Here is a 9447-nt window from a genome sequence, read left to right as displayed (position 1 = left end):
CAGATGCTGCAGCTGCTTCACATGTCACACATCCACAGCTGCTGCAGCTCCTTCACATGTCACACATCCAGAGCTGCTGCAGCTACTTCACATGTCACATGTCACACATCCACAGCTGCTGCACCTCCTTCAAATGTCACACATCCACAGCTGCTGCAGCTGCTTCACATGACACACATCTGCCGCTTCTGCAGCTGCTTAACATATCACATATCCACAGCTGCTGCACCTGCTTCACATGTCACACATCCACAGCTGCTGCAACTGCTTCACATGTCACACATCCACACCTGCTGTAGCTGCTTCACATGTCACACATCTGCAGCTTCTGCAGCTGCTTTACAGGTCATATGTCGCACATCCACATCTGCTGCAGCTGCTTCACACATCCGCAGAGGCTGCAGCTGCTTCACATGTCACACATCCACAGCTGCTGCAGCTGCTTCACATGGCACACATCTGCAGCTTCTGCAGCTGCTTCACTTGTCACACATCCACAGCTGCTGGAGCTGCTTCACATGTCATACATCCACAGCTGCAGCACCTGCTTCACATGTTACACATCCCTACAGCTGCTGCAGCTGCTTCACATGTCACACATCCACAGATGCTGCAGCTGCCTCTTCACATGTCACATGTCACATGTCACACATCCACAGCTGCTGCACATGCATCACATGTTACACATCCACAGCTGCTGCAGCTGCTTGACATGTCAAACATCTGCAAATGTTGCAGCTGCTTGACATGGCACACATCAACAGCTGCTACAGCTGCTTGACATGTCAACCATCTGCAGATGCTGCAGCTGCTTCACATGTCACACATCCACAGCTGGTGCAGCTCCTTCACATGTCACACATCCAGAGCTGCTGCAGCTACTTCACATGTCACATGTCACACATCCACAGCTGCTGCACCTGCTTCAAATGTCACACATCCACAGCTGATGTAGCTGCTTCACATGGCACACATCTGCCGCTTCTGCAGCTGCTTCACATGTCACACATCCACAGCTGTTGCAGCTTCTTCACATGTCACACATCCACAGCTGCTGGAGCGGCTTCACATGCCATACATCCACAGCTGCAGCACCTGATTGACATGTTACACAGCCACAGCTGCTGCAGCTGCTTCACATGTCAGACATCCATAGCTGCTGGAGCTGCCTCTTCACATGTCACATGTCACACATCCACAGCTGCTGCACCTGCTTCACATGTCACACATCCACAGCTGCTGCAGCTGCTTCACATGTAACACATCTGCAGATGTTGCAGCTGCTTGACATGTCACACATCAACAGCTGCCGCAGCTGCTTCACATGTCACACATCCGCATATGCTGCAGCTGCTTCACATATCACACAACTGCAGCTGCTGCAGCTGCTTCACATGTCACACATCCACAGCTTCTGCAGCTGCTTCACAGGTCATATGTCACACATCCACAGCTGCTGCAGCTGCTTCACATTTCACACATCCGCAGAGGCTGCAGCTGCATCACATGTCACATATCCACAGCTGCTGCACCTGCTTCACATGTCACACATCCACAGCTGCTGCAACGGCTTCACATGTCACACATCCACAGCTTCTGTAGCTGCTTCACATGTCACACATCCACAGCTTCTGCAGCTGTTTCACAGGTCTTATGTCACACATCCACAGCTGCTGCAGCTGCTTCACATTTCACACATCTGCGGAGGCTGCAGCTGCTTCACATTTCACACATCCACAGCTGCTGCACCTGCTTCACATGTCACACATCCACAGCTGCTGCAGCTGATTCACATCTCACACATCCACAGCTGTTGCAGCTGCTTCACATGTCACTCAACTGCAGCTGCTGCAGCTGCTTCACATTTCACACATCCACAGCTGCTGCAGCTGATTCACATGTCACACATCCACAGCTGCTGCACCTGCTTCATATATCACACATCCACAGCAGCTGCAGCTGCTTCACATGTCACAATCCACATCTGTTGCAGCTGCTTCACATGTCACATGTCACACATACACAGCTGCTGCACCTGCTTCGCATGTCACACATCCACAGCTGCTGCACCTGCTTCACATGTTACACATCCACAGCTGCTGCAGCTGCTTCACATGTCACACATCCACAGCTGCTGCACCTGCGTCACATGTCACACATCCACAGCTGCTGCAGCTGCTTGACATGCCACACATCTGCAGATGCTGCAGCTGCTTGGCATGGCACACATCAACAGCTGCCACAGCTGCTTGACATGTTACACATCCGCAGAGGCTGCAGCTGCATCACATGTCACATATCCACAGCTGCTGCACCTTCTTCACATGTCACACATCCACAGCTGCTCTAGCTGCTTCACATGTCACACATCCACAGCTCTGCAGCTGCTTCACAGGTCATATGTCACACATCCACAGCTGCTGCAGCTGCTTCACATTTCACACATCTGCAGAGGCTGCAGCTGCTTCACATTTCACACATCCACAGCTGCTGCACCTGCTTCACATGTCACACATATACAGCTGCTGCAGCTGCTTCACATGTCATACATCCGCAGCTGCTGCAGCTGCTTCACATGTCACTCAACTGCAGCTGCTGCAGCTGCTTCACATTTCACACATCCACAGCTGCTGCACCTGCTTCACATGTCACACATCCACAGCTGCTGCAGCTGCTTCATATGTCACACATCCACAGCAGCTGCTTCACATGTCACAATCCACATCTGCTGCAGCTGCTTCACATGTCACACATACACCGCTGCTGCACCTGCTTCGCATGTCACACATCCACGGCTGCTGCACCTGCTTCACATGTTACACATCCACAGCTGCTGCAGCTGCTTCACATGTCACACATCCACAGCTTCTGCAGCTGCCTCTTCACATGTCACATGTCACATGTCACACATCCACAGCTGCTGCACCTGCATCACATGTCACACATCCACAGCTGCTGCAGCTGCTTGACATGTCACACATCTGCAGATGTTGCAGCTGCTTGACATGGCACACATCAACAGCTGCCACAGCTGCTTGACATGTCACACATCCGCAGAGGCTGCAGCTGCATCACATGTCACATATCCACAGCTGCTGCACCTGCTTCACAAGTCACACATCCACAGCTGCTGCAACTGATTCACATGTCACACATCCACAGCTTGTGTAGCTGCTTCACATGTCACACATCCACAGCTTCTGCAGCTGCTTCAATGTCACACATCCACAGCTCTGGAGCTGCTTCACATGTCATACATCCACAGCTGCAGCACCTGCTTCACATGTTACACATCCACAGTTGCTGCAGCTGCTTCACATTTCACACTTCCACAGCTGCTGCAGCTGCCTCTTCACATGTCACATGTCACACATCCACAGCTGCTGCACCTGCGACACGTGACACATCCACAGCTTCTGCAGCTGCTTGACATGTCACACATCTGCAGATGTTGCATCTGCTTGACATGTCACACATCAACAGCTGCCGCAGCTGCTTCACATGTCACATATCCGCAGATGTTGCAGCTGCTTCACATGTCACTGATCCACAGCTGCTGCAGCTCCTTCACATGTCACACATCCAGAGTTGCTGCAGCTGCTTCACATGTCACATGGCACACATCTGCCGCTTCTGCAGCTGCTTCACATGTCACACATCCACAGCTGCTTCATCTTCTTCACATGTCACACATCCACAGCTGCTGGAGCTGCTTCACATGTCATACATCCACAGCTGCAGCACCTGCTTCACATGTTACACATCCACAGCTTCTGCAGTTGCTTCACATGTCACACATTCACATATGCTGCAGCTGCCTCTTCACATGTCACATGTCCCACATCCACAGCTGCTGCACCTGCTTCACATGTCACACATCCACTGCTGCTGCTTCACATGTCACACATCTGCACATGTTGCAGCTGCTTGACATGTCACACAGCAATAGCTGCCGCAGCTGCTTCACATGTCACACATCCGCAGATGCTGCAACTGCTTCACATATCACACAACTGCAGCTGCTGCAGCTGCTGCACATGTCACACATCCACAGCTGCTGCAACTGCTTCACATGTCACACATCCACAGCTGCTGTATCTGCTTCACATGTCACACATCCGCAGCTTCAGCAGCTGCGTCACAGGTCATATGTCACACATCCACAGCTGCTGCAGCTGCTTCACATTTCACACATCCGCAGAGGCTGAAGCTGCATCACATGTCACATATCCACAGCTGCTGCACCTGCTTCACATGTCACACATCCACAGCTGCTGCAACTGCTTCACATGTCACACATCCACACCTGCTGTAGCTGCTTCACATGTCACACATCCGCAGCTTCTGCAGCTGCTTTACAGGTCATATGTCACATATCCACAGCTGCTGCTTCACTTTTCACATATCCGCAGAGGCTGCAGCTGCTTCACATGTCACACATCCACAGCTGCTGGAGCTGCTTCACATGGCACACATCTGCAGCTTCTGCAGCTGCTTCACTTGTCACACATCCACAGCTGCTGCAGCTGCTTGACATTTCACACATCTGCAGATGTTGCAGCTGCTTGACATGTCACACATAAACAGCTGCCACAGCTGCTTGACATGTCACGCATCTGCAGATGCTGCAGCTGCTTCACATGTCACACATCCACAGCTGCTGCAGCTCATTCACATGTCACACATCCAGAGCTGCTGCAGCTGCATCACATGTCACATGTCACACATCCACAGCTGCTGCACCTGCTTCAAATGTCACACATCCACAGCTACTACAGCTGCTTCACATGGCACACATCTGCCGCTTCTGCAGCTGCTTCACATGTCACACATCCACAGCTGCTGCAGCTTCTTCACATGTCACACATCCACAGCTGCTGGAGCTGCTTCACATGTCATTCATCCACAGCTGCAGCACCTGCTTCACATGTTAGACATACACAGCTGCTGCAGCTGCTTCACATGTCACACATCCACAGATGCTGGAGCTGCCTCTTCACATGTCACATGTCACAGATCCACAGCTACTGCACCTGCTTCACATGTCACACATCCGCAGATGCTACAGCTGCTTCACATATCACACAACTGCAGCTGCTGCAACTGTTTCACATGTCACACATCCACAGCTGCTGTAGCTGCTTCACATGTCACAGATCCACATCTTCCGCAGCTGCTTCACTGGTCATATGTCACACCTCCACAGCTGCTGCAGCTGCTTCACATGTCACATATCCACAGCTGCTGCACCTGCTTCACATGTCACACATCCACAGCTTCTGTAGCTGCTTCACATGTCACACATCCACAGCTGCTGCAGCAGCTTCACATTTTACATGCCACACATCAACAGCTGTTGCACCTGCTTCACATGTCACACATCCACAGCTGATGCAGCTGCTTCACATTTCACTCAACCGCAGCTGCTGCAGCTGCTTCACATTTCACACATCCACAGCTGCTATACATGCTTCACATGTCACACATCCACAGCTTCTGCAGCTGCTTTACATGTCACATGTCACACATCCACAGCTGCTGCAACTGCTTCACATGTCACACATCCACAGCTTCTGTAGCTGCTTCACATGTCACACATCCACATCTTCTGAAGCTGCTTCACAGGTCATATGTCACACATCCACAGCTGCTGCAACTGCTTCACATTTCACACATCTGCAGAGGCTGCAGCTGCTTCACATTTCACACATCCACAGCTGTTGCACCTTCTTCACATGTCACACATCCACAGCTGCTGCAGCTGCTTCACATGTCACATGTCACACATCCACAGCTGTTGCACCTGCTTCACATGTTACACATCCACAGCTGCTGCAGCTGCTTCACATTTCACTAAACCGCAGCTGCTGCAGCTTCTTCACATTTCACACATCCACAGCTGCTGCACCTGTTTCACATGTCACACATCCACAGATTCTGCAGCTGCTTCACATGTCACATGTCACACATCCACAGATGTTGCACCTGCTTCGCATGTCACACATCCAAAGATGCTGCACCTGCTTCACATGTGACACATCCACAGCTTCTCCAGCTGCTTCACATGTGACACATCTGCAGCTTCTGCAGCTGTTTCACATGCCACGTATCACACATCCACAGCTGCTGCACCTGCTTTTCATGTCACATATCCACATCTGCTGCAGCTGCTTTACATGTCACACATCCACAGCTGCTGCAGCTGCTTCACATGTCACATGTCACACATCCACAGCTGCTGCATCTGCTTCACATGTCACACATCCACAGCTGCTGCAGCTGCTTCACATTTCACACATCCACATCTGCTCCAGCTGCTTCACATGTCACATGTCACACATCCACAGCTGCTGCACCTGCTTCACATCTCACACACCCACAGCTGCTGCAGCTGCTTCAGATGTCACACATCCACATCTGCTGCAGCTGCTTCACATGTCATACATCCGTAGATGCTGCAGCTGCTTCACATGTCACATGTCACACATCCACAGCTACTGCACCTGCTTCACATGTCACACATCTGCAGCTGCTGCATCTGTTTCACATATCACACATCCATAGCTGCTGCACCTGCTTCACATGTCACACATTCACAGCAGCTGCAGCTGCTTCACATGTCACAAATCTGCAGCTGCTGCATCTACTTCACATGTCACTCATTCACAGCTACTGCAGCTGCTTCACATGTCACACATCCACAGCTGCTGCAGATGCTTCAAATGTCACATGTCACACATCCACAGCTGCTGCACCTGCTTCACATGTCACACATCCACAGCTGCTGCAGCTGATTCAAATGTCAAACATCTGCAGCTTCGGCAGCTATTTCACATATCACACACCCACCGCTGCTGCAGATGCTTCACATGTCACACATCCACAGCTGCTGCAGCTGCTTCACATGTCACATGTCACACATCCACAGCTACTGCACCTGCTTCACATGTCACACATCCACAGCTGCTACAGCTGATTCACATATCACACATCCATAGCTGTTGCAGCTGATTCACATGTTAGATGTCACATATCCACAGCTGCTGTACATGCTTCACATGCTGCAGCTGCTTCACATGTCACATGTCACACATCCACAGCTACTGCACCTGCTTCACATGTCACATCTGCATATGCTGCACCTGCTTCACATGCCACATATCCACAGCTGCTGCAGCTGCTTCATGTCACTGAACTGCAGCTGCTGCAGCTGCTTCACATGTCACACATCCACAGCAGCTGCAGCTGCTTCACATGTCACAAATCTGCAGCTGCTGCATCTGCTTCAAATGTCACACATCCACAGCTGCTGCAGCTGCTTCACATATCACATACACACAGCTGCTAAAGCTGATTCACATGTCACACATCTGCAGCTGTTGCAACCGCTTCACATGGCACACATCTGCAGATGCTGCAGCTGCTTCACATGTCACACATCCACAGCTACTGCAGCTGCTTCACAGGTCACACATCCACAGCTGCTGCACTTGCTTCACCTGCTTCACATGTCACACATCCACAGCTGCTTCAGCTTCTTCACAGGTCACACATCCACAGCTGCTGCAGCTGCTTCACATGTCATATGTCACACATCCACAGCTGCTGCACCTGCTTCACATGTCACACATCCTCAGCTGCTGCAGCTGCTTCACATGGCACACATCTGCAGCTTCTGCAGCTGCTTCACTTGTCACACATCTACAGCTGCTGCAGCTTCTTCACATGTCACACATCCACAGCTCTGGAGCTGCTTCACATGTCATACATCCACAGCTGCAGCACCAGCTTCGCATGTTACACATCCTCAGCTGCTGCAGCGCTTCACATGGCACACATCCACAGCTGCTGCAGCTTCTTCACATGTCACACATCCACAGCTCTGGAGCTTCTTCACATGTCATACATCCACAGCTGCAGCACCTGCTTCACATGTTTCACATCCTCAGCTTCTGCAGCTGCTTCACTTGTCACACTTCCACAGCTGCTGCAGCTTCTTCACATGTCACACATCCACAGCTCTGGAGCTTCTTCACATGTCACACATCCACAGCTGTTGGAGCTGCTTCACATGTCATACATCCACAGCTTCAGCACCAGCTTCACATGTTAGGCATCCACAGCTGCTGCAGCTGCTTCACATGTCACACTTCCACAGCTGCTGCAGCTGCCTCTTCACATGTCACATGTCACACATCCACAGCTGCTGCACTGCGTCATGTGACACATCCACAGCTTCTGCAACTGCTTGACATGTCACACATCTGGAGATGTTGCAGCTGCTTGACATGTCACACATCAACAGCTGCCGCAGCTGCTTCACATGTCACATATCCGCGGATGTTGCAGCTGCTTCACATGTCACTGATCAACAGTTGCTGCAGCTCCTTCACATGTCACACATCCAGAGCTGCTGCAGCTGCTTCACATGTCACATGGCACACATCTGCTGCTTCTGCAGCTGCTTCACATGTCACACATCCACAGCTGCTTCAGCTTCTACACATGTCACACATCCACAGCTGCTGGAGCTGCTTCACATGTCATACATCCACAGCTGCAGCACCTGCTTCACATGTTAGACATCCACAGCTGGTGCAGTTGCTTCACATGTCACACATCCACATCTGCTGCAGCTGCCTCTTCACATGTCACATGTCACACATCCACAGCTGCTGCAGCTGCTTCACATGTCACACATCTGCACATGTTGCAGCTGCTTGACATGTCACACAGCAATAGCTGCCACAGCTGCTTCACATGTCACACATCCGCAGATGCTGCAGCTGCTTCACATATCACACAACTGCAGCTGCTGCAGCTGCTTCACATGTCACACATCCACGGCTGCTGCAACTGCTTCACATGCCACACATCCACAGCTGCTGGAGCTTCTTCACATGTCACACATCCGCAGCTTCAGCAGCTGCGTCACAGGTCATATGTCACACATACACAGCTGCTGCAGCTGCTTCACATTTCACACATCCACAGAGGCTGAAGCTGCATCACATGTCACATATCCACAGCTGCTGCACCTGCTTCACATGTCACACATCCACAGCTGCTGCAACTGCTTCACATATCACACAACTGCAGCTGCTGCAGCTGCTTCACATGTCACACATCCGCAGCTTCTGCAGCTGCTTTACAGGTCATATGTCACATATCCACAGCTGCTGCAGCTGCTTCACTTTTCACACATCCGCAGAGGCTGCAGCTGCTTCACATGTCACACATCCACAGCTGCTGGAGCTGCTTCACATGTCATACATCCACAGATGCAGCACCTGCTTCACATGTTACACATCCATAGCTGCTGCAGCTGCTTCACATGTCACACATACACATCTGCTGCAGCTGCCTCTTCACATGTCACATGTCACACATCCACAGCTGCTGCACCTGCATCACATGTCACACATCCACAGCTGCTGCGGTTGCTTG

The sequence above is a fragment of the Ambystoma mexicanum genome, chromosome 10 (genome assembly GCF_040938575.1).
Source record: "Ambystoma mexicanum isolate Mex_15411 chromosome 10, UKY_AmexF1_1, whole genome shotgun sequence".
Lineage (NCBI taxonomy): Eukaryota > Metazoa > Chordata > Amphibia > Caudata > Ambystomatidae > Ambystoma > Ambystoma mexicanum.
The sequence above is the reverse complement of the archived record's forward strand: the minus strand, read 5'-3'. Positions refer to the sequence as shown.